A 26,833-nucleotide genomic window follows, 5' to 3' on the forward strand; every position below is an offset into this window, starting at 1 on the left:
CTTCTAAGTGTTCATTTCTTGACCACTAGAAAAGTGGTTCTCAACTTTCTTTGACTATTTGCATGGAGCAAAAGTCCTACCACACCTGTTTGCACTTCCCAATAGAAAAAAGACTGGGTGCTAACAAAGAACTGGAGAGGAACAAAAGACACTAGTTGACGTAAAATTGATAATATTAGTTCTGCGTCACTTATAAAAAACATGAATTGGTGTATATATTTTAATATTAAAGTAATTACCCATAAATTTATAACTATAAACTATAATCTATAAACTTATAATAGTCACTTTATTAGGCTTAACTTACAGTATGCTAGGGGTTAACTTGCTTGAATTCATCAATGGACTGTCACTTTTGTCATAGTCTATTGCATTGATGGTTCATGCCTCCTGACATTCACGTCCTTTTTATTTTCTATCCCTTGAGTCTGGGCTGTGCCTGTGACTTGCTTTAACTTGCAGTAGAAGTGATGTTGTGGCAGTGTCAGGCCTAAGCCTGAAGGCCTGACAGCTTCCACTTTTGCGCTCTTGGAAGCACTGGACTGCCATGTCAGGAGTTCAGCCACCTTGCTGGAGAGATCACAGAGAAACCATGTGGACAGAGGGAGGAGAACCAAGCAACCCAACTGATGATGACACCTGAAGCCCCTGTGGTGAGATCCCAGTCAAGCCAGCCAGCCAGCACGCAGTCACGTACGCCACCCTGGCTGTGATGCCGGACGTGAAGCCACTTTGCATTTTACAGCTCTATAGACATGACGTGGAGTTGGAGATAAGCTGTCCCCGCTGAGCCCTGCCCCAGTTCTGGATGCACAGAATCACGCAGAATAATAAAATAACGGTTGAGCCACTACGCTTTAGGATAGTTAGTTATGCAGTCATAAATAACCGAAACAACTAAAGAAGCATGTTTGGGTTCAGATTACATATGTATCTGTTTAGCAAGAGAGTATGCATGATTCATGCTTGAACTGCAGCTTGCTCATGTCTTAAAACCTAGTAACTGGAAAATTATAGGCCTAAAATACCTTTGAGGCAAATATGTATCACTGCATGCTGTCGGGTTAACCAAATAGCCTCCACAAACTAATGGGATAATGATGAAGTTAAATGAACTACCATTTCTAATTAAAAAGCAAGAATAGCAGTAGCTGAACACCACAACTAACTCAAAACAAGTCTGACATTGCAATGATAACGGCATGACTTTCCCCCAGGTCACAGGATTCTCGAACCATCTGGCTGAGTGAGGAGCCAGTGGTTGCTGAACATTTAGAAGCAGCTTGACTTCACAGATAACCCAATTAGAGCCCCTGGAGAACTTGGTAATGACCTAATTTGATTTCATGAGTAGCAACTATGAGTAATCCCTAATAACTCATTTAGTAAATTACCAGTATATAAGTCCTTACACAAACATAAAAACAAAAGCCTTGGATTTGTGTGCTACCCGTAAGAATTCAGAGAGGACTTGCATTTGAGGATTCTGCATCTCATTAGTGGTCTCAGAGTGAACATGAGAAGCCCTGCTCTGGCGGAGGTGTGAAAATGTCAGGCTGAACAGAGCTGCCCAGGTGCAGGGGACTGGTAGCCAGGAGACGCATGCAGTCTCCCGGGAGAAGCTGAGACCTGCTACTTGAGGGGCTGCCTTTGGTACAGGCAGGCAGTGTCAGACTGGGGAGTGTTTAAATCCCAGGGCCATCACAGCTCAAGTGGGCTCATTCATTCACTTATTTGTTTATCTGTTATACAAGTCATTAAAATAGAAGCCATAGCAGCAAACTTCATTTATAGACTATCACACATCTGGTGCTTTGCACACTGCATCTGTAATAGTCAACAACCCCTGAGAGCAAGGTATTTTGATGCCCATTTTACAGCTGTAAAAACAGCCCCAGAGTGATTCTCTTAAGTTCATCCATCAGTAAGTGACAGAACTGGTATTTGAACTCAAGTCTGTTTAGTTCCAAAGCCCATGGTCTTTCTTTTACCATCACACCTCTGGATGAATACCTACTGAGTACCGAAGTGCCAGGTCCTGTGCTAAGTGCTGATACCATCAATAAACCAGCTATGGAGAGCCTAAATCCTCATCCTCAAACTGGAAGGTAAATTAGAAGCCAGAGGAAAAACCATGGCATGCACCTGGAAAGCCAATATTATTTGAGGGGGAAAACATCTACATCATATTAAACATGAACAGAGAATGGCATAGAATGCAAAATATTCAGGAAGTTTGAGGTAAAACATGAGACTTTGGGAAAAAATTAAGTTCTTGCCCTGGGGCCACCTTTGCTCTCAAAAAATGTGGGAGAGTGTTCACTCGGCCCTGCCATTAGGGGCACGCTACAGCGGAAATGCTAAAGAAATGGGGCTATAAGCATCAGGACCAAGGTCCGATTCTGGACTCCAGAGCTGAGGGGCTGATGTAGGGATAAGAGCATGAGAGGATGCCTCCTCCACAAAACTAACGCCTGGGGAAAATGACTCACATCCAGTGTCAGGGAACCTTCTTCCCAAAGCACCAAGCACAGGTCTGGCATTGGAATTAGAACAGAATTCAAATCTTGGCTCTACCACTTACTAGTATGTGACATTAAACCAGCGTTCTTCATCTCTAAATGGGTATAATAATAGTAGTAGTACATGTTTCACAGGGTTGTCATGGGAATTATTTGTCTAATGTTTTATGAGTATCATAGCAAGTAAAATTTCCTATCAGTGGTTCTTAAAGTGTGGTCCTCACACCAGCAGTATTGGCATCAACTGGGACCATGTAAGAAAAGCAAATTCTCAGAACCCACCCCAGATCTCCAGAAATTCAGGGTGGTCCAGCAATTTGTGTTTTATAGAGCCCTGGGGATTCGGATGCATGCCAGTGTTTATAAGCACTGCTTTACATTAATGCAAGGGACAGAAAGAAGAAGAGAAGCTTGGACTACCTGCAGCTATTCCTTCTCCTTAGGGGGCCCTAAAGCAGACAGATTCTGGATCTCTCAAGTCAGTTCCACTTTCCCAAGGCAGGAAAACATCATTGGGAAGCCAGAGCCCCACGACTGTCAGACCTAAAATTCTCATGATATGATTTATATTCCCTGGGGAATTTTCCTTTCTTTACAATCTGGATCTATGTTTCATACTCCTTCTACCACATTTTGTGCCAAATATATAATCTTGAGGAGGGCACAGAGCAGATAATAGGAGTTTCCTACCAAAAAGTGAAGGGCAAAACCCAACAAACAGAAAAGCCTGAGAGGGCGAGAAAATGACAGCCCTATTCATGCCACAGAGCATCCCTGTGTCAGGAATGGAACAGTCACAGAAGAGACACCTCAAGATATGAGTATGGGGCTCAGGCACAACTAGAAAAAGACAGCACTATAAAAATATCAGGTATTGGGCTTCCCTGGTGGCGCGGTGGTTGAGAGTCCGCCTGCCGATGCAGGGGACGCGGGTTCGTGCCCCGGTCCGGGAAGATCCCACATGCCGCGGAGCGGCTGGGCCCGTGAGCCATGGCTGCTGAGCCTGTGCGTCCGGAGCCTGTGCTCCGCAACGGGAGAGGCCACGACAGTGAGAGGCCCGCGTACTGCAAAAAAGCAAAAAAAAAAAAAAAAAAAAATCAGGTATTGTGGTGGCAGTGGTGTGGTGTGTGCTTGTGTGTGTGTTAACAATAACCACAAAAAAACCACACCACAGAGACAACACTCAAGTTTAGAAGTGTGTGAAGCCGCATTAAGCTTGGAAAGTTCCTGTGGGCCAGGAGGAGCTTGTGGTGAGCTGGCCTCTGAGCATTCTCCACTTGATGAAGCTCTTGTGTTCTCCCTCCCCTCCCTCCTCTTCTACCCCTCCATCTCCATTCTCTAATTCTCCTTTCCTTTTCCTTCTCCCCACTTCCTGATTCCCATAACAATCTGAATAGCTGCTATTTATTGAGAATCTACTGCCTTCTCCACATTAATATAATCCTCAAAATAATCTTTCAAGGAATTATCATGCCACTGTATCTAGGATCAGACTCCTTGCAGGCAGCTAAGCCATTATTCAAACCCATGTCTGCCTGATGCAAAGCCCATACTTTCCCCAGCATCTGTGCTGGCTTTCAGACCTGGGAAAATTATTAATACTATCTCTAGATTACAGACTGCCTGAGGATCAATTTTCTGGCTCTTTGCAGGAAACCAGGATTTAGTTTATAGAAGACTCTGGGCAGTCATGTGCCTCTTCTTCCACCAACTCTATAGAGCAGCAATGTCCTTTGGGGAATTACATAACTATGGTTCAGCACCATGGACAACAGCACCCAGACATGGCTATACCTTATTCTGACCCCTGACAATATGTCCCTGGATGGCCCCCTCCACCTCAGAGGTGTCTAGCCCCCAATTTGAAAAACACCTTATTAATAATGGTTAACCTTTACAACATGCCAGACTGCCCTAAGCAATTTACATGACTTATCTGGTTAACTACTCCTAACAACCCTAAGAGGTAGATACAAATATGCCCATTTTAAAGATGAGGAAACTAAAGAACAGAGAGTTAAGTAACTTGTCCTAGGTCATGCAGCTATGAACTGATAAATACAGGATTCAAATCCAGATAATGTGACTCTGGGGTGGTTCTTCACCATTATGCCATGTGACACAAAGATAAAAAGGGGCAATGAAATCATATGACAGCACTTGGCATGAGATAATCATCAAGAAAATACATATTTGTAATAATTTAAAAATATTCTGATTTGAGTAAAAGCACAAAATCTAAATCTTTGCTCTTGCCACATAGTATCTGGTACCATTATTTTAGGCTGGGAAATGTCATTTGTTTTTATACTCATTTAAATCATACTTCATTGGATAGAAACAATAATAAGGCATTATTGCCACCTTATCAAATTGTTAACACTTTAAAAATAGGGAACATCCTTGTTGCTAAGAAAGCAATGAAATAGAAACTCTCCTACACTGCTGGTATTGAAGTAAATTAGCCAAAATAACACTATATATCAGTAGCCTCGACATATACATTTCTGTGTAATTTTACTTCTGTAAGTTTATCTTAAGAAACTAACTATGGATTTTTGAGGTAGTGGTCAAGACGGTGGAGTAGGAAGACCCTGAACTCATCTCCTCCCATGGGCACACCAAAATTACAACTATTTACAGAGCAACTATTGATGAGAAAAACCGGAAGACTAGCAGAAAACATCTTCTACAAATAAATATATGGAGAGGGAACCACAATGAGACAGGTAGGAGGGACAGAGATGCGGTATGGTCAAGACTCATACCCCTCAGTGTGTGACCCACAAACGAGAGGATAATTACAATTGCAGAGGTTCTCCCCAGGGAGCGAGTAGTCTGAGCCCCACATCAGGGCCCCCAGCCTGGGGGGTCCTGCACTGAGAAGATGAGCTCCCAGAACGTTTGGCTTTGAAGGTGTCAGGGCTTACTTTTGGGAGATCCAGAGGACTGTGGGAAATAGAGACTCCACTCTTAAAGGGTGCACACAAAATCTCACCTGCCCTGGAACCCAGGGCAGAAGCAGTAATTTGAAAGAAGTCGGGGTAAAACCCACTTACTGATCTTGGAGAGCCTCCCGGAGAGGCAGGAGGCAACTGGAGCTCACCCTAGGGACATAGACACTGGTGGGAGCCATTCTGGGGGGCTTGTTCTACCACATGGACACTGGCGCTGGCAAGGGCCATTTTGGAATCCTCCCTCTATCTTATTAGTGCCAGGACCCAGTCCCACCCACCAGCTTTTCAGTCCCCGTACTGAGATGCAACCAGCTGGGGAGAGATACAGCCCCAATCATGAGCAGGCCTGCTGCCTTAAGACCCCCTGAGCCCACAGCTGTCCCAGGACTGCCTCTGTCCACTAGAGGGCCCAGGACCTGGCCCTGAAGACCAGTGGGCCAGCACTAGCCCAAGGACCTTGCCTCACCCACCAGTGGGCAGGCACCAGCCCCAGGAGCACTGCAGCCCTGCAGCCTGCCATACCAGGACACAGCCCACCCATCAGCAGGCCAGCACTGGGTCCACTGGGCCCCGGTCCTGCCCACCAGTGGGCAAAGTAAGCCACCACTAGCTCTGGAACATCTTGGGTCTCTCAGCCAGCCACCTGGGGAACTGGCCCCATCCACCAGTGGGTTGACACCAGATTTGGGACACCTCAGACCTCACGGTCAGCCATGTCAAGAACTGGCCCTGCCCACCAGCAGGCCAACACTAGATCTGGGACCCACAATTACCTATTCCAGAACTCAGCTCCACCCAACAGTAGGCCAGCACTAGCCCTGGGAAATCCCAGGGCTCCCAGCCAGCAGCCTCATGACCCGGCCCCACCCACCAGTGAACAGCAGCCTCTGCACAAGGTAGGGCCTGGCAAGCAGCTGGATGGGGAGCCGGCCATGCCAACCAGACCACCCATTAGTCAGCCTGCCACAACGGAAGGACCCACGCAGCCCACAAAGGGGGCACCCCTAGAGCATATAGTTCTGGTGACCAGAGGGGAGTGAGCTGCTAGGACACACAGGATGTCTCCTACAAAAGGCCACTTCTCCAAGGTCGGGAAACATAACAATACCAGATTCATAGAAATAGAAACAGCAAATTAGGCAAAATGAGGCAACAGAGGAGTACGTTCAAAACAAAGGAACAAGTTAAAACCCCAGAAGAACTAAGTGAAGTGGAGAAAGGCAATCTACCCAATAGAGAGTTCAAGGTAATGAGCGTAAAGATGTTCAAAGAATTTGGGGGAAGAATGGATGAACAGAGTGGGAAGTTTTTAATAAAAAGAGTTAGAAAATATAAAGAAGAACCAAACAGAGGTGAAGAGCACAATAACTGAAATGAAAAATACACAGAAGTAATCAACAGTAGATTAGATGAGATGAGACAGGTTAGTGGAAATCACTGAAGCTCAATAGAAAGAAGAATAAAAAGAAATGAGGACAGTTTAAGAGATTTTGGACAATATCAGATGTACTAACATTCACATTATAAGGGTCCCAGAAGGAGAAGAGAGACAGAAAGGGGAAGAGAACATAACTGAAGGCATAATAGCTGAAAATTTCCTTAACCTGGGAAGGGAAACAGACATCCAAGTCCAGGCAGCACAGAGAGTCCCAAAAAGGATCAACCCAAAGAGGACCACACTAAGACACACAGCAATTAAAATGGCAAAAATTAAAGATAGACTATTAAAAGCAACAAGGAGAAAGCAATGAGTTACATACAAAAGAACTTCCATAAGGCTATCAGGTGACTTCTTAGCAGAAACTCTGCAGGCAGAAGGGAGTGGTATGATATATTTAAAGTGGTGAAAGGTAAAAACCTAAAACCAAGAATACTCTACCCGGCAAGGCTCTCATTCAGAATTGATGGGGAGATCTAAAGTTTTACAGACAAGCAAAAGCTAGAAGAGTTCAGCACCACTAAACCGACTTTACAAGAAATGTTAAAGAGACTTCTCTAAGTGAAAAGGAAAAGGCCACAACTAGAAACATGAAGATTATGAAAAGAAAAACTCATCAGTAAAGGCAAATATACAGTAAAGGCAGTAAATCAACCATGTAGAGAGCTAGCAGAAATGTTAAAAGACAAAAGTAGTAAAGTCATCTATATCTGCAATAAGTAGTTAAGTGATACACAAAACAAAAATACGTAAAATATGATGTCAAAAACAGTAAACACAGCGGTAGTGAGTAAAAACATAGGTTTGTTAAAATGCATTTGAAATTAAGAGATCAGCTACACAAAATAATCATATATATATTGCTATGTACAGTGTGGGGAATACAGTCAATAACTATGTGATATCTTTTTTTTTTTTAGAAATTTATTTTATTTATTTATTTTTGGTTGTGTTGGGTCTTTGTTGCTGCGCACGGGCTTTCTCTGGTTGCAGTGAGCGGGGCCTACTCTTTGTTGCGGTGCGCAGGCTTCTCATTGCGGGGCACAGGCTCTAGGTGCTCGGGCTCTAGGCGCACGGGCTTTAGTAGTTGTGGCACACGGGCTCAGTAGTTGCGGCTCTTGGGCTCTAGAGCGCAGGCTCAGTAGTTGTGATGCACTGGCTTAGCTGCTCCACAGCATGTGGGATCTTCCTGCACCAGGGCTCGAACCCACATCCCCTGCATTGGCAGGCGGATTCTTAACCACTGCGCCACCAGGGAAGTCCCTGTAATACCTTTATATAGTGACATATCATAACTAGACTTACTGTGGTGATCATTTTGAAATGTATAGAAATACCAAATCACTATGCTGCATAACAGGAAATAACATAGTGTTGCAGGTCCGTTATACTTCAAAAACAAACAAACAAACTCACAGAAGAAGAGATCGGATTTGTGGCTATCAGAGATGGGGGTGGGGGGAGGGGGAACTGGATGAAGGTGGTCAAAAGGTAGAAACTTCCAGTTATAAGATAAGTAAGTACTAGGGTTGTAATGTACAACTTGATAAATATAATGAACACTGCTTATGTTATGTATGAAAACTGTTAAGAGAGTAAATCCTAAGAGTTCTCATCACAAGAAAAAAAATTTTTCTATTTCTTTAATTTTGTATCTCTATGAGATGATGGGTATTCATGAAGCTTATTGTGATAATCATTTCATGATGTATGTAAGTCAACTCATTATGCTATCCACCTTAAACTTATACATTGCTGTATGTCAATTATATCTCAAACTTAAAGAAAAAACAAAACTAAAAAGTGAGGATGTTTCTCATGAGCCATTATGGACAACTTATCAGAATTTATTACAAAGAGAGAAGTTAAAGTTGTAGAATAGTGTATACAGTACAAAAAGGTGAAGAGGAATAAAATATAGATATATATCTTAAAAAAAGAAAGTAACTATGGACAAAAATAACAGCACTACCTCTGAGACTACTGTTAGTACTTCTACAAGATTGCAGCTCTGAGGATATTTTTGGCAGTATGTTTATAATAGCAAAAAATTCCAAACAATTTAAATGTCTCACAATATGGGACTGCTAAATACATTTTGGTACATGTATCTAATTAAATACTATGGGGAAATGTCTTATACAGATTAAATGTCAACAGCCAAAAGTTAGTTAAAATATTAAACTGTAAATATTTGTAGTATGTGCTGAACTGTGCCAACCAGATCCCCTTTTGGAAAGGATTTACTTCCCCAGCTACTTGGGAGTGCTGCTGGAAGACAGCTCTCAGCTGTCAGCCCTTTTCAGGAACTGTCTTAGTTGAAGAGATCTGCCTTGCCCAAGGTCATGCCCCCTTCCTGGGCAACCCACATACAATTACTGAATGATACAAATGGGAAGGGGCATAAAGGCCGGGTCCCCTCAACCCAATGGGAAACAACTCAGCAGGGCTATCCCAGTCCAAATTCTTTGCCAATCCTGCTCTGTCCCATCCCTTCCACAAGTAATGATCCCAAAAGCATTCCCTTTAAAATTAATAACACTCCTGCACTGCAATCTCTATCTCAGAATCTGCTTCCCAGGGAAGTCAATCTGCAACAATATGGTAATTTAAAGAAACCCCATATAGTCTTAAGTAACTTCTTGTTTAAGAAGAAAGTGAAAATATGGAAGAGTTACCTATCAATCTAGTAAATGTGCAGTTTGATTATAGGACGCTTGTAGCCTTAAATAAATTTCTTAGAAAACAAGGGAGATGAAAATAAATAAATCAAGCCTCCAACTCAGGAAGCTGGAAAAGGAGCAAAAGAAAGCTAAATAAAGCTAAAAAGGGCAGCACTAAAGATGAAGGCTAGAACCCACAACAAAACAAAACAACTGGACAGTAAGTAAAATCAAAAGCTCTTTTTGCTATTGTTGACAAAAATCAATAAAATAGACAATTCTTTGGGGGAGAGAGAGAGAGGAAGAGGGGGAAGAAGAGGAGGAACCACCAATATTAGGAATAAAAATGGGGGCATCACTATAAACGCAAGAGGTTTTATTAAATGATAGGAGAATAAGATAATCAACTTTACAGCACTCCTTTTGAAAGCCTAGATGAAATGGGAAGACTTTTGAGAAAGCACTGGCACTGTGCAGCTCAGAGACAGGAGAGCTCAGCTCACAATGGTGCTCACACGGCTAATGTGAAAGGGCAGAGAAGAGAAAAGACTCGGGTTTACTAAGTGTACCTGACATGCTGGCACTGCAGGGAGGAACCGCTGAAATCAAAACCTCAAAACTCCTAAATTGGGTCTAATTTAAAGGAGTTTCTTCATGCTATAAGATTATTTCTTGTATTTTCAATTTCAGTAAAAATTATAGCTAATGGATTCCTTAGTTCAAAATCATTGGGCGTATGCCATTTCGTTTCCCCCAAATCTCTTCCAAACCCATGAGCCTTGTTCACTCAAGGGTGTGTATGGGTCGGGAGTGTCAGGAGACCTATACGCCAGGGCCTGTGAGGCGTAAAGCACTTCTGGACTGTTCCTCTGCACCACTGGTTTCTGATGTGGAGAACAACATACCAACAGTATTCTATACCTAGAAATACAGATCTGTCAGAAAATAGAAAAGAGTATAACCCAGGAGTTCAACAAACCTGGGTCTGCATTTCCTAGATTTGTGGCCTTGAGCACATTACTTATTCTTACTTCACCTCTCTGAGTCCAAGTTTCCTCAGCTGGAAAATGGGAATAGTGGTGTCACCTTGCAGAATAGCATTAAACATAATGAATACAGATTTCTTAGCACAGTGCCATAGGACTCCATGGATGCCAATTGCCTTCCCTTCTTTTTTATCAAATACAAGTAAATGTGCCAAGATCCCCTGATACCTTGCATGGCCTCATATAATGGAGAAATGAGTTTGATGAGAAAAGATATGAATTTCAGGGTGAAAAATCTTAGATCTCAATTTAAGGAAGAGGATGGAAGGGAACGATGATGCTTTTCAGAACCAGCTATAAAAGATGAAATAGTATAAATTTTCGCTTTCACCCCTCAGAAGCAATTAACGAATAAATCGAAAAAAACTATGACATGGGAACTCTGTGGCAACATCTGCCTGCAGTGGTTAGGAGTGGCTGGGTGCATGAGCTAGATTAGGACACTGGAGGGTTTGGGAGATGAGCACAGAGTTAGTCATTTGGATGAACGTATTTAATAAATTACAGTCCAATTGGAGGGACTGGCCTCCCTGGTGAATCACTTTGAACTAGACAAAAATGGCCAACAGAAAGCAGCCCCAACTAAAGAAGAAACAGTAGAAAGAGAAAAGTAATTTGATTTGATTGACTAACTCTATTTTGATTGGAGTGTGAAATCATATAATGAATTTAGTTTGGTCAGAAAGGCATCCTGTTGCTGATGGAATCACATGCATTTACACAGTCCTCCAACCATTTATAAGGTGTGACTTTTAAATATATAAATAGATCTACTCTCAAACTTATCTTCCTCCCAGCTCCACCTCAAAAACTGAATAACACAGATTTGCCTATCTTTTTCAATGTAAATGTCATTTTCCACATTCAGCGGGTTGATAATTGGTGTTATTTACTTTCAGCCTCCTTCCTCCTCCCAAAATTTCAATACCAAACCAGAAACCAACTTACCAAGTTTGTTTTGTATTATCTATCGGCTCTGTCCCTTCATTTCATTCCTTGTGACAGCACCTCCAATTTCTGAGTAACAGCCTGCTCACTGGCCCCAGCATCTGCCTCTAGTCTTCAGAATTGTCTCATTCCATTTCAGTCTGCTCTGCATATGAATACTTTACTCTAGGAAAACCACTAGTTTCAATTATTTCCCTTCTCAAGAACTAAGAATTACTTCTGACTATCACTTTGTGTCCAATTCCTTTTCCAAGCATTCAAGGTCCTTTATCATCTAGTCTGACCTGATGCCCCACTAGTTTTCGGCAAGACAGTGAAAAACTTGGGAATAGGGATGATGTTGTCATCCGTTCTTCCTGCTGACAGTTGGGACTCTGAGATTAAACGGAAGCAAACAGTGTCAATACTGGATGTAGTCTTCTGGGTCATGATTCACCGTATGCTGAAAGGGGGAGTTCATATCTAGTAATGAAATGCTTGCATCTCATGAGCATGGGGTGGGAGGGCATGTATTTGCCTAGAGACTGATGAGCAAATGATCAAAGAGCTGTAATAACACTACGAATCAGTTTAAAGTGTAGAACTGCTGGTAAAACAAACAGGAGAGGGGAGGTGCCTGGTGACACGCACAAATATACACACACGTACACATTATTACAAAGAGTACTAAAAACTGTATTTAAGGACTGGCATGTCTATATGGCAACATGGCTTTGGACCAAAAATTGGTTTATGATGGATATTCATGACCCTAAAGATAGAGCACCTAAAATATCTTATGAGCGAGCAGAAAAGGGTGAGGAACAGTATGATATCATCGTGAGCATGTTCTACCAGCCTCTTGACCACAAGGAGGAAACGAAGGGTGCATTCCTAGCCCCTACTCTTCTGGCATGAAGGAAGTCGGAACAGTGAAAGGGAACTCATGCTGGCTAAACGTTTGCTGAAAGCCTCATTTGGCTAAAAGAGCATCAGACAAGTGTTTCTATTTCCCTTGTTGAAATGGAGTAAAGAAGTCTAACTGGATGAACTCCTCTGGACCTTACTCTGACCAACAGAAAGACCCTGCTTGCAGAAGGGTGAAGCCAGCACAAGAGACATCTTAGGAGAAAGAAGCTACTCCAGCTCAGAGGTCATTATTGTCAAGGAGAAGCCAGCCTGTAATAAACAGCCAGGACCTTTAAACTTAGGCAGACACAAGAGGGAAAAGGAATGGTTCTTTAAAAAAAAAAAAAAAGTGCCTGCAGGACTAACCCACAGGTTCATAACTGAAAAGGACGTTTAGAGATAAGAGGGAAGGCACACAATCAAGCAATATACAGGAAGATGGTACAAACTTACATGAAGTACATCATGAAAAAAATAGCTCAGAATGATCTGAAAACATTAAGTGACCAAAGAAACAAACTAACTAACCCAAAACACTACTGACCAAACAATGTTTGAGGGAAGTTTGGGGAGTGGGCTGGTTAATTCTAGAGCAAGTAGAGCAAAGGACAGCTTGGTCTACCGCTTGGGACCAGGATGACCAGGCTCTTTAACCACTGTTATTTGATCTTTGAAGAATTTTGGAGAACAACAACAGCAACAACAAAAAGCCAAAGGACTAGAAACAAGCAAACTAATCTTCATTATCAAAACAATATTGTAGAATATGGATTCTACAAACCATAAACAGTGTGAGCATAATATTAATCTTGGCCAAGAGTCCAAATCATATTTTAATGATTTTAAAATAAAATCACATGTAACCTCACTACTAATTATAACCACAATTAACATTTTGCCATAAATTATTTCTAGAATTTCCCTATGTATGTATGCATACACTTTTTTTTTAAACTCTTTTACCCTCTTTCTGACTTTTTTCACTTATTTGTTTATGGTGACCATTATTTGGTGTTACTAAACATCCTTCTACATATTGTTTTCCATGGCTACATAGTACTTTATTATACAAACGGACCATAATTTATTGCTTGTCCCCCATGTTGTTATTTATTATTATTCATTTCTAATGGTTAGAGACTGTGACCTTTATTATTTCTGTTTTAAGGAACTTGCAGAGATTTTATTTGTAACCTAATACAGAGTTTATTTTTGTAAATGTTCTATGAGCCCTGGAAAAGAAATTTCATTCTCTGTATTGTGGGTACTACACAGCATGTATTTTTAAAAAATCATATTCATAATATTACATAATTCCTCTATTTTTTTTTCTTTACTTGATATAGGAAAGCCCTAGAGTGGCATTTTGAAATCTTTTACCATGGTTGTGCTTTGAATGCAACATTAATTTTGCATCTATCAACATTTATTGATGCATATATTTCTATAACAGTGTATCTTCACTGTGAATTGGACTATTCAGTTATATAAAACCACCCTAATTGTCTCAAAGAATTTGTCCTTGCTAGAGAGGGTGTGGAGAAAAGGGAACCCTCCTACACTGTTGGTGGGAATGTAAGTTGGCACAGCCACTGTGGAAAACAGTATGGAGGTTCCTCAGAAAAATAAAAATAGAATTACCATATGAGCCAGCAATCCCACTCCTGGGCATATATCCAGACAAAACTATAATTCAAAAAGATACACGCACCCCTACATTTATAGCAGCGCTATTCACAATAGCCAAGACATGGAAACAACCTAAATGTCCATCAACAGATGAATGGATAAAGAAGTTGTGGTACATATATTCAATGGAATACTGCACAGCCATAAAAAATAATGAAATAATGCCATTTGCAGCAACATGGATGCAACTAGAGATTATCATACTAAGTGAAGTAAGTCAGAAAAAGAAAGACAAATACCATACGATATCACTTATATGTGGAATCGAAAATATGAACCTATCCATGAAACAGAAACAGAATCACAGACATAGAGAATAGACTGGTGGTTGCCAAGGGGGAAGGGGGATGGGAGAGGGAAGGATTGGGCGTTTGGGGTTAGTAGATACAAACTGGTATATATAGAATGGATAAACAACAAGGTCCTACTGTATAACACAGGGAACTATATTCAATATCCTGTGATAAACCATAATGGAAAAGAATATGAAAAAGAATGTATACATATGTACAACTAAGTTACTTTGCTGTAAGGCAATAATTAACACAACACTGTAATTCAACTGTACTTCAATTAAAAATAAATAAATATCCTGAAAAACATAAAGTATTTGTCTTGAGTTGCATTTAGTCTTACATTAATATCATGACTTTTGCTTTAGTGTTTGTTGCATCTGCTTGCTATACCTTTTCTCAGCATTTTCTTTTTTTTTTTTTTAACGTCTTTATTGGAGTATAATGGCTTTACAATGTTGTGTTAGTTTCTGCTGTATAAGAAAGTGAATCAGCTATACGTATACATATATCCCCATATCCTCTCCCTCTTGCGTCTCCCTCCCATCCTCCTTATCCCACCCCTCTAGGTGGCCACAAAGCACAGAACTGATCTCCCTGTGCGATGCAGCTGCTTCTCACTAGCTATTTTACATTTGGTAGTCAGCATTTTCTTTTAATCTTTGTACACTGTTCTGTTTTAGGGATGACTATGGTAAACAATATACGGTTGAATTTTAGTTTTGGACCCAATATGAAGACCTCTTAAAAATTATGTTAGTTGTTATCAATGAAGTATTTGATCTCATCATTTTCATGCTCCTTTTAATTCTTTTTAATGTTTCCTTGCCATCTCCTTTATTTTTCGTCCTTTGTCATATGAAGTATGTTTTCTTAGACCCCTTGGTTTGGAAGATAGAATAGTGGGGAAAAGAATTCTATAACTTTCTTTTTTTTTCTTTTTTTTTGGCCGTGCCATGCAGCGCAGCATGTGGGATCTTAGTTCCCCGACCGGGAATTGAACCCACGCCCTTTGCAGTGGAAGCGTGGAGTCTTAGTCACTGGACTGCCAGGGAAGTCCTGATAACTATTATTTTCTAAATTTTAAATGTCAAGAATAAAATGAATCTCTCACAGTTGAACCAAGGAATTCAGAACCTTTTATTTACATTGTCCCATCCTGTCCTATATTCTCCAGAGAAACACCAGCTTTTTCAGGATTTTAAAAATGTTATCTGGGGTTTTAAATCTAAATTTGTTGTTTCAAAATTTTGTGTAGCAATACATATCTTCTCTTTGAATATATTTTACTTTTGCATACAATTTAAAAACTGGATTTACAATAATTATTTAGACATCTCTTTTTAAATTGGCTTCAGTACTGATTGCCTATTGTTTATAACATTACTTCCTCTGCATACTTGATTTGATTTTCTATAGATTAAACTCTGCTCATTAGTTCCACCTAATAGACTTTAATTCTGTAGCTGGGTTTTAGTTTCCTTGCCATCCTTCCATACCTCATTCATGTCTTTGCATACCATACTTCATTATCACCTCAGCTTTTTCTTGTTCTCTTCTGATTTGTAAAGGCCATGGCTTCTTGCCCTCTTGATTCCAGTCTCCTAAAATGTTCTTTCAGGTCCAGCTGGAGGAGCTCATTCATTTTAATTCTGTATGCCATTCTCTTGTCTTGCACTTTCCTTAGTTCCTGTCTGTTAAAACATTTATTCTTTCTTAAAGAAGGAAGCATTCTACAGACTTGATGCTTGTCAAATAACAGGTCTTGGGTCTTGTTCTCCCTGAACGTTGAATTAATAGTGGCAGGTGGATGTGCACAGATCCCAGGCAACATCAAGTTCCCAGAATATATTATCCTAGAGTAACTCTAGTTTTATTTTCCTCTTATTGATAGAACAAGTTCTACTTTTTGGAATGTATCACAATTTTCTTTACAATGTCACCAAAATTTCCCAATATTGCATAAACATTTAAATAGATATATGTTGATTCTTGAATGTGAAGGAGTATATGTCCATTACATCAAGTTTCTTATATCCTTAAAATTCTTCACATATTCATTTGTTTTTGTCACTCAGCATGTTGAAGATGGATAGAAATAGGTTGTCTCCCTCTGTGATTGTGTTTTTGACCAGTTTATTTTATATATTTTGATATTTTTATGTTATTCAGGATAAAAATATTCACAGATGGTATGTCTTCTAATGGATTATATCTTTTAGTCACATTTAATGCATTGCTCAATGTTTCCTTCATTAAATTCTACTGTGTCTAATACTGCTCTCCCTTCTTTCTTTGGTTTACATTTTCCTGGTATATCTATACTCTTTTTCTTCCTCCTTTCTGTTCCATTTTGTTTAAAAGAGCATATATTTAGAATCAGTTTTTGCCCAATCCATGTTTCTTCATCTTTTAATAAAAATGATTAAACCATTCGTACTTAATGTAATAATATGTTTGACCTCACTTCTATCATCTTATTTTATACTTTTTTTTAATGTTTCCTTGCTATATGCTGTAGTAATTTTTAACCTTGGTGCTAATGTGCCAAATCTTCCTCCTAATTTTGAAGTTAAACACGGCACTTCTAGTTTATATTCAGCTACTCTCTTATTTAAAAAATTTTTTAACTTATATTTTTCCATCTATGTCAACAATGAAACAATATTCATGTTGCCCATGATACTAAATGAGGAAGTTAGCCCTCTAAGGGTTTTTGGTTGTTTTTTTTTTTTCTGGAGTAATCTGAGTTTTTAGACCCAGATATTATTATTAAATTTCTTATGTATTTTTTTATTAAGAATGATTTTTGAGAGTTGCATTGTTTCGTAACCACATTAACAACATTTAAACATTAAGTCAGTGTTTGACTGGTTTCATTTTTCACCTCATACCTTCTATATCTCATCTTCTCCATTCTCAAACTTTAATGTTCATTAATTTTCTTGTTGATCAGAGTATTTGGAGTAAATACTTTTTTTCGGTTAAGGATTTTAGTGGTCTACTGTCTGGGTACTTTTTTTTTGTCTGAAATTATCTTTTCTTTTTCTTCACAAATTACTGAATACAGAATTCTGGGTCGTAATTTTATTACCACAAAATCTGACAGCCATACATCAACTTTCTTCTGACATTTAGTGTTACAGAATGTCTGGCACATGCTTTTTTTTTTTAATATAATATTTTTTTCTGATAGTATAACAACAGATTTTTTTTATTCATATAAACAATTAACTTTCATCAGAATATTGCTTTAATTTTCTCTGGTAAACAATGAACTACTTTGAAATGAAATCAGGAAAATATTTTTCTATATTTTTTATTATAACTTATCTTCCATTTCCCTTTCTCCTAAAAAATTCTGCATTTTTATATTTAATGTGTTGAATTCTAGCCTCCATTTTTTCACTCATTATGTCATTTCTTTATGTATTTTCTATCAGTACTATGAGAATTTACATTCATTGTTGGTTTTCTGCATTGTTCTAATGTTCATGCTCCCATTGTATGATTTGAATTCTGCAAAATATTTTTCATTTTAAAAGAGGTCAATTTCCCTAATCTCACATTGCTCCCTTTTGATAGTTCCTGCTATATCCTCTTAAATCTCTGTATATACAGCTTGGAGATTTTGTTTAAAGGTTTCTCTCTTTTATTTTAGTGCCTATTTTATAGGGAGACATTAGTTTTGCATTCTTATATATCTCCTTTCTTTTGAACTACTAAATACTGTTTTCATAAACTTCCACCACGTGTTGATTGAAAGTGAGTCCCACGGCCCATCACCATGTGTGCTGGCCAAGACCTGTCCGAGGCGGCAGTTACATGATTGAGATTTGTTTTCCATCACCTACCTGTCTAGTACTCCTACAGTCCCTGCCACTTAAAATATATATATATATTTACTTTTATAAATGGTGGTAAAACATCCATAACATAAAATTAACCATTTTAACCATTTTTAAGTTTACAGTTCAGCGGCATTAAGTATATTCACATTGTTGTGCTACCATCACCACCATCCATCCACAGAACGTTTTTCATGTTGCAAAACTGAAGCTCTGTACGACGAAATGATAACACCCCATTCTTCCCTTCCCACCCCCAGCCCCTAGCAACTAACATTCTACTTTCTGTCTTTATGAATGTGACTGTTCTAAATACCTCATATGAATGGAATCACGGTATTTGTCCTTTTGTGCCTGGCTGATTTCACTTAGCGTAACGTCTTCAAGGTTCATCCATGTTATAGCATGTGTCAGAACTTCCTTCTGTTTTAAGCCTGAATAATATTTCGTTTTATGCATATGTCACATTTTGTTTATCTGTCTATTCATCAATGGACACCCGGGTTACTTCCACCTTTTGTCTATTGTGAATGATGCTGCTGTGATCGTGGGTACGCAAGTATGTTTTCATATACTTGCTTTCAATTCTTTTGAGTATATGACCAGAAGTGGAATTGCTGGATCATATGGTATTCTATTTTTAATTTTTTGAGGAACTGAGATTCTGTTTTCCATAGTGGTTGCACCATTTTACAATCACACCAACAATACACAAGGGTTTCAATTTCTCTATAGCCTCAGTAACATTTGTTATTTTCTGTTTTTTGTGGGGTTTTTTGATAATAGATATGCTAATGGATATGAAGTGTTATCTCATTATGACTTTGATTTGCCTTTTCTTAATGATCAGTGATACTGATTATCTTTTCATGTGCTTACCGGCCATTTGAACATCTTCTTTGGAGAAATGTTTTTTAAATCCTTTGCCCATTTTTGAATTGGATTGTTTGTTTTATTGTTGTTGAGTTTGGGGAATTCTCTATATATTCTGACTATCAATCCCCTTTCAGATATGTGATTTGCAAATATCTTCTCCCACTCTTTGCAGTCCCTGCCACCTTAACTTAGAAATGCCCAGTGAAATTCTGGGCTCCTACCCCACACTTCAAAATCAGAATCTCTGAGGGGAAAGTCTCCAAGTAATTGGAATGTAAATAAAAATTCATTCAAGAACTGCTGGGTTGAGTGCTGCCTTGTGAGCACTTAGAAGAGAAAGCAAGGATACTTTGGAACTAACCAAGTTTCACTCAAAAGTCATAGCAGGTGATTCCTAAGTCTTTTTGACAAGTCTATTAGTTATGTAACTCAGAGAATGTGGTAGACAGAGGTTTTAAGCACAGGATATTTGACAAAGTTTCCCATGAGCCTTGCAGGCACGAGGGAGAAATACATGTTGAATGCAAAGACAGGGACAGTACGCCCAAGACCACAGATGGAGTGCAGCGTCCAGTGTAGGTTCTGACATGTTAAAGTGATTTTTAGAGAAATTGTAACGGAGTCATAGGAGATTTTCCAGAGGAGGTTAAGAATTAAAAACCCTGTAATTTGATAAATCACTGAGGGAACTTCTTGTTCAGCAATGGTTCTTAACTCTGCTCTGGTTCTTAACCCCAGAACAATTAAATTAGCATCTCCTGGATTGGGACCCACAACTGGTATTTTTGCAAAGCTCCCCAGATGATTTTAATGTTTAACCAGCATTGAGAACCACTGGTCTAGAGAAAAGGCCCATGTTGACAAATCTGTGAGGCTCTAATATGGAAGAGGAATACAAGAGTTTCTGTAAAAACCCCCATGCTTGACCACTCACCTGGCAGAAGTGGGCACTGGTCTAGCTGGGTCAGCAGATGGCTATTGGCACAGGTTGCCTGTCAAGCCCAGACTCTAAATGCTGTGAAAAGTCTCCTCCCTTTGTTAAAAAGGCATGAATCTCCTTGATACGGATCTTCCACATACTGGCAGTACATGTATCAAGATAAATGAAAATTGACTCTCCTATGATCTTGTTGGCTCTTGTGGTTTCACCTACCACTTAGACTTATGCCTCCCCAGTGTTGGGTCTCCAGCCACATAGCTCATCTATCAACTACCTCTCCATCTGCATCTCTCACCAACATTGCAAATTTAGCAGGCCCCAAACTGAACTCATCAATAACCTCACTCCTGCTCCTTGATCCTCTTGGTGGATGGAACCACTATCCTCCCAGATGCACAAGGCAGAAGCCTGGGAATTGCTAGGTTCCTCTGCCCTCCTCACTACCTTCAGATTCACCTAATTACCAGTTCTTTCCTGATCCTGTCCCTTCCTCCATCCGTACTAGCTTGTCCAGCCCTCATAGTTCCTAACTTCCAAAAAAAGCCTCCCAATGGGCAGCCCTGCTTCCTGTCTTCTACCCTCCCGACACTGCAGCTAGAGGGGCTGCTCTAATGTTAAAATCTGATCATGTCAGTTTCCACCTAACATTTCTTGGTGGCCCCTCACTGTCTATGAGAAACGATCCACACTCTTTAACTTGGGAGACAAGACTCTCCTGTCCACATCTCTAGACTCATCTCCCATCATTTGTCAATGCACAGTTTTTGCTCCAGCAACACTGGAGACAAGAGCTGCCTCTGAGCCTTGCTTTACACTGTTCCCTCTAACTAGAATGTATTACCTATACTCATATCTTCACTTAACCTTTAGCCAGCCTTTGGATTTCAGCTGAAGCCCATCTACTCCAGAGAGTATTACCTGACTTTCTTGGTCCAATACCTTCCCAGGCTGGGGAGGTAACCCGCCTCTGACTCTCATCTAAAGGTAATGCTGCATGATTATCTGTTTCTGTCTCTGTTCTACCCAGTTCCACCCATTTCCCAGTTGGAAAATAAGCTTGCTTCTCCTTTTAAATCATGATACCAGGAAAGAATCTTTAATTTTCACTGAGACATCAATGAAAACCATCAATGATTAAGAGGTTAATTCCAAGAGAATAAAAGAACATTTCTGCAGGAAACAAAGCATTAGGCTTCTTCAGAATCAGAGATGGAAAGAGTATGCCCTGGACAAAGCAATGGGGAAGAATGGTGAGACCTTGGTCTGTCCTGGAGGCGTGAGCCCACGCAGGGCCCTTCCCCTTTAGATGCAGGATTCCTCATTTTGAATAGGAAGGCCTGGGACCCATTGCTTCCTTGGCTCCTTCTCTGATCTCATTTTTCCGTGACGCTAGAGACTCTTAGATCTGCCTCAAATTCATACAATCTTTTGGCCTTACTGAATATATTCCAGGGTGCCAAGACATCATGCAATTGAGATCACGGAACCACTCTCCTTAATCTGTTCAGAATCATAGAATAAGAAAGCCACTACTACCATCACCATTATTACCACCACCACCACCACCATCATCATTATCATGAACCACCATCACCACCCACCACCACTACTGTCACCACTACCACCACCATCATCATCATCATCACGATCATCACTATCACCATCACCCTCATGGCAAAGACAATTTTACTTTTTTAAAATGGGAAAAATAACTTATAAAAATGTCTTAACTTGAGGTGTTGATGTTAATCCCAGGAAACACTGCAGAACAGGATGTGGAATGAGCTTTTAGGAGTGAAGTTGTGATCCTGAGAAATCAAAGTGGGTTAACTGCTAGTAGTTTATGTCAAAGTAACAAAATTGCTTCTTTGACAACATTATTAGGCAGGGAGATCAGGGAAATACCAGTGATAAAGAGTATCTGGACTTTATCAAAACGTTTGATATAATTCCTCTGATAATCTTTTGAAAAAGATGAAGAATTATGGATTTAGTGATAGTACAAGAAGTTAAATAAATTTTCTTAAAAAGTGCTATTTACTTATTGAATTAACATTGTCTTTCAGGAGCATATAGTGCAATGTCTCAGAATGCTGTAATATTCATCACTTTTTATTGATGACTTAGTTGAAGAGGTCATCAGGTTTGGGGACAACAGGAAGCCAGCTGGAAGGGACAGTATATATGCTGGATAGCAGAATCAAAGCCAGAAATATCTGGGCAAGCTGGCAAGACAGACTGAATTAAACAAGATAAAACTGGGAATAAATGCAAGGGCTCTGTATTTGAGCCCCAGGTAGCTTCTGTACAAGCATGGAAGGGGAAGGGGGTGGCAGGCAGGGGATACAGTTCAAGAGTAAGTTTAAAAGACAGCTGGGTTTTTTCAGCCGATACTAACCTCAACAGATGTTACTTGTATAGACTGCTAGTTCAACCTGACAGGGTTTTAAGAGAAACATGAGATGTACAAAAAAGGAAGTGATAAACTCACTGTACTTGGTGCTGATTAAGCATCCCTTGAAATGCTGTGTTTTATTCATTAAGAATAAAGAAATTAGGGGAAAATGGGGCAACAGTGATAATGATAGGACAACACTGGAGCCAGTGGCCTATGGGGCAGGATGGTGCAGTGGGAAGGGCACTTGCCAGGGAGTCAGGAGCCAGGTTATGCCCATAGTTGGTGGTGAGATCCTAACCAAGCCAGTACTTCTCTCCCGGGCTGACGATCCGCCTCCCTGTGGAGAAGCACAGGGGGTGGTGGTTGGCTGGCCCGCTCTCCTAGGTTTTGGCCCTCTGGTCAGACCACACTATGGGTGGGTTCCTTTCTCCTGACGTCACACCCATCCAAGGACAAAATCTCTTGAGCCCCCAAGCAAAATTTTACACTCTTGAAATGCTATTAACATTGCAAATAATACCAATATTTCCCTTGGGAAGCCTTCAAGAGAACCCCTTCTCTGACTTCCTGGGAAGCCAAGATGATGACAATTCACATTATCACACGTGATATTTACTGAGGTGGCAAAGCAAAAGCCCTGGGAAAATAGGCTTTGAAATCATAAGGGCCTGAGTTAAAACTCAGCCTCTCTACTACTAGCTTTACAACCACTTACTTAAACTTCCTGAGACTCAGTTTCCTTGTCTGTGAAATAAGGTTACCACCAGGCTTGTAGTGATTTGAGTCTGAAGTAAGACAACGCATGCACAAAATACAGCACAGTGAGGGGCACAAAGTAGGTGCCCAATAAATGGTATAGCTAATGTTACCCTACATTTACTACCACCGTCCCTCCTCCTCCCCTTCGTCCTCCTCTGGCCAGGCAATGTGTTGGTTGCAGGGGATACTGTGGAAGACAAAATTCACACCTCTGCCTGCACCAAGCTTACAATCTAACCAGCACTGTCCAGTAGAACTTTCTGCAATGATAGAAATGTTCTATACGTGCCTTCTCCAATATGGCAGCCAGAAGCCATATGTGGCATTTAAGTGCTAGCAATGTGACTAGTGTGACTGAGAAACTGAAATCTTATTTTTATTTAATTTTAATGAATTAAGTGAAAATGCTAACAGTCACATGTGGAAATACATTGCACAACTCTAGACAGCTTTCAGGTGCATTTCTGAGACCAACCAATCTGAGCAGAACAAAGGTTCATCCAAAGAGAAACGCACATAGAGCACCCAGTCCATTGCCTGGAGAATTCTCTACCACAGAATGTCCCCTTTCGTATTGCCTAATTCAGTTTCTCTTCTGCGGCCACAGTTTTTTCACCTGAGGACATTTTTTTGGATGATACGTATCACTTTATTTTTTACTGCATGATCCACAGTCACTAGCCTTGAGCGGCTGGGGTGGGAAGGGAAGTGAGGCAGGTGAACTCTGTTACATATGAAAAGGTATCAACTCCCTCTGTGGTGTGGTAGTGGAATTCTAATACCTGGTGTAAACAAACACTTCTTCGAAAATGGCCAGTATGTGAAGAAGCTGTTACCGATTGGCTGGGCTGGCTGAATTTGGCTCTGATAGTGATGTACCTTCCTAGGAGGGAGGGCTGTTCTAATTATTTGTGTGGAGAAGTGGGACGTTATGCCATTTACATATTTTACACACTAATCTGATTTGTGTGCAATTGTGGGTGGTTTGATTCTTTGCACACTTTTCAACGTCCCACATTTCCTACCTTCAACACGAATTACCTTTACACTGAAAAGGTATATCATAGTGTTGCAATACAATAAGATATTTTTTTTAAGAAAAGAGTTTTACCACAACAAAAACGGTAGGGGCAGCCTCCCCTCTGGGGATCAGCAGTAGAGGGAAGAGCTGCTGCTTTATGGGTACTTTCCTGAGCAGAGCCTCTCGAGCACAGCTGGGACCTCTGGGAGTGCAAGGTTGGCGGGATCCTCCCCTACCTGCTGCAGGTGCTCTGCGAGATTTGAGGGAGAGCTGGAACAGATGTCCTCAGTAGTTTCTCCTACCTCTGAAAGTCTAGGTTCCAAGACGCTCTGATTGTTTATCATTTTCTCCCCATGTCTGGGTTGATCTGAACCAAACACTGACATGAGATTGTAAGGTGGCAAAGACTCATCCACTTGCTCCCTACTCCCACACCCCTCCCAGAAAAATGCTTGTAATAACGCCTACAGTGCTATTCACAAACGTTAAGGGTGATCCGTAAAGAAAAGACTTGGATGGGAGGTACAGCAGGGAAGTTAGCTTAGTGGCAGACGCTGTATTTCATGAGTATCATTTACCTTCGGAAAGGAGGCAAGTACAGCCCTTTTTAAGAAGACTAAGTCCCTTCCCACGTTAGGACACAGTCCTGGAATGAGAGGGGCATAAAGCACAAAGGTAAATTCTGTGTGTGTGTGTGTGTGTGTGTGTGTGTGTCCAAATAGTGATGACACTTGCCCCCTATGATCTAATACCCTTCGCTGACAACGAGGGATGCCCTGTGCTCCAGTAAGCGACTCTGAGAGCTGTTTTTTAAACAAAAAATCCCAGGCACCGAAATAGCGACGTCGTCTCCCCCTTTCGAACCGGAGGGTCAGTTCCCAGCCCTGTGTCCTGACCGCTGCCCCTCATCAGCGACTCCCCCTGGTCCACACCTCCCAAACCAAGGTGCGTTCCCCCAAGTCCCGAAATGAAAGAAGAACAAACGGCCCTCCCAGGCCCTCTTCCGGACAGCGAGGTCATCGTATGCTAATGAAGCCGGAGGAGACAGCCGCCCAGCGCCCGCCTGCGAGCGTGCCCGCGGGTTCGCAGCTCTACTGCGCGCCACTGCGGCGCAGCCACAAATCACGGCGCGCTGCTGCAGACCCTCCTGCCTCACCGCGGGGAAAGAGGGAGGATGCGGGAAGGTCTGAGTCCCGCACCTGGATCGCTCACACCTGGGAGCTGCCTCCTGGCTCCGGTCTCGTGCTTCCCGCTGCAGTGATGGCACGGATGGGGACAGCTCATCAGAATCACCTGTAGGGCTTTTTCGAACTCCACAGCCCCCTCCCCAAATTCTAGCCTACTCGTCTAGAGGAAGAAAATCACTGAATGTGCAGGATGAGTGCACTGGTGGAGTTTTCGAAAGCCCCACAGGTGATACTAGATGCACGCACACACAGGAACACACATATTGTGAGTCCGAGACTAAACAGGTCAACCCGACGTTCTCTCCCTGACCCTCCTCTCCTTCCGTAGCTACTATTTGTCAAGGTCTCCGCGTTCGCTTCAGCTTCCCTTTACGACCCCTAGCTCGGGGGCTTTGTGGAGTCCCCCAAAGTCCTGGAACCCCGCGGGACGGTCAGACGCTTTGGCGGCCAGACGTTAGAAAAAGTGTCCCCGCTCTTTGCCGCCCTTGTGCACCCTGGAGCGCGAACTGAATACTAGAAGGGGCGAAATCTGACCAGTTGCTTCAGCGAACTGCGTGGAGCCAGGACGCCTCCCGCCCGCACACCTTTAAGGTTCGGAAGGTCCTCCCAGTCGAAGAGGAAGCCGGTGCGCCACCCCGGGCGACTCCCCGTGCCCTCACCCTGCCAGCGGGGCATCTCCTCCGGCAGGGGCTGTGTGGCAGGTGGCATCGTCGGGGGCGGGGGGGGCGCGCCGAGGCCTTGTCTGCAGCTCCGTCCCCTGGCCACGGGACCGGCTCCCGCTTTGCTCCCCTTTTCCAAGTTGCTGCAACCCGCGCCCCCAGCCCGAGCCCCCCTCCACCGCGCCGGCCACGGTCTTACCTCAGCATGCAACACTTTGTTGCGCGGTTCTCCGGAGCGCTCCTTCCTTGGGGCTTATTCCCTTACTTGGGAGGAAAGATGAACCGAGAGACTGAAAGGGGACCGAGGCTGGCGTCTGGGCGTCTTGCGGCCCGCGCAGCCCTCCCGGGGAGGGGGTTGGAGCTCGGGCGGCCCGGAGAGGGTTAGGCAGCGCCGGGGTCTCTGCCCGCTCCGGTACCCGCGGCTCCTGAGCGGTGCGTCTCGGCTGCCCGCTACTACGGCACTGCGGCGCCCTGCCCCTCGCGGCGGGCAAGTCAGGATGCCACGCTCAGAGCTGAGCCCTGCTTGCGGGCGCAGAGCCCGCCCCCCGCCACACAACCGCGTGCGCGCGCACACGCGCCACACCCCCGCGCGCGCGCGCGCGCACACACGCGTGAATGCGGGTGGGCTCCGTGAGAGCCCGCGCCCCTTTGGTAGTTCGAGCACTTCTCACGGGTAGCGCTTCGGTTTGGGAGGAAGAGTT

General features: G+C 42.0%; 1 protein-coding gene across 2 annotated transcripts in view; it reads right to left on the reverse strand.

Moving 5' to 3' along the window:
- Positions 1-26,624, reverse strand: part of DGKG (diacylglycerol kinase gamma) — a 212,015-nt gene extending 185,391 nt beyond the window's left edge. For both annotated transcript variants that reach the window (XM_073803991.1, XM_033855609.2), the window contains exon 1: positions 26,332-26,624. The gene's annotated coding sequence lies outside the window, so the exon portion shown is untranslated. The remainder of the gene's footprint in view (positions 1-26,331) is intronic.
- Positions 26,625-26,833: the final 209 nt, after the last annotated feature.

The sequence above is a fragment of the Tursiops truncatus genome, chromosome 4 (genome assembly GCF_011762595.2).
Source record: "Tursiops truncatus isolate mTurTru1 chromosome 4, mTurTru1.mat.Y, whole genome shotgun sequence".
NCBI classification, from domain to species: Eukaryota; Metazoa; Chordata; class Mammalia; order Artiodactyla; family Delphinidae; genus Tursiops; species Tursiops truncatus.